This window comes from Penaeus monodon, chromosome 29 (genome assembly GCF_015228065.2).
Source record: "Penaeus monodon isolate SGIC_2016 chromosome 29, NSTDA_Pmon_1, whole genome shotgun sequence".
NCBI lineage: Eukaryota > Metazoa > Arthropoda > Malacostraca > Decapoda > Penaeidae > Penaeus > Penaeus monodon.
Window position 1 is genome coordinate 37,655,757 of NC_051414.1, and position 340 is coordinate 37,656,096.

The following is a 340-nucleotide window of genomic DNA, read 5'->3' on the forward strand; positions in this document are numbered from 1 at the left end:
GGCAGCAAATTCGTACACACACAGGGGGCGCGCACACGTGTACACCTACTAGCAGGTTAGGTAGGTAGCTCAGGTAGGCGTAACTTTTAGATCGAGGCGGGAACAGGTACAAACTTGCATGCGCCACTCTGTTCGTGTTTAGTTGCCTTTGCAATATTCCTGCGCGAGGTCGTTCAAGAGGCGAAGTGTGGGGTGAAATAGTTAATTATTTATGGATAGTCTGTTGTTTTTTTTTCTTGTTTATGCTCTTATTCAGTGGTTGGTTAGTTTCAAGTGTCGTTATTATATTTTCCGTTCTCCATTTCCTTCCCCCATCTCTCGGATCCGTTCGCTTGCCGTT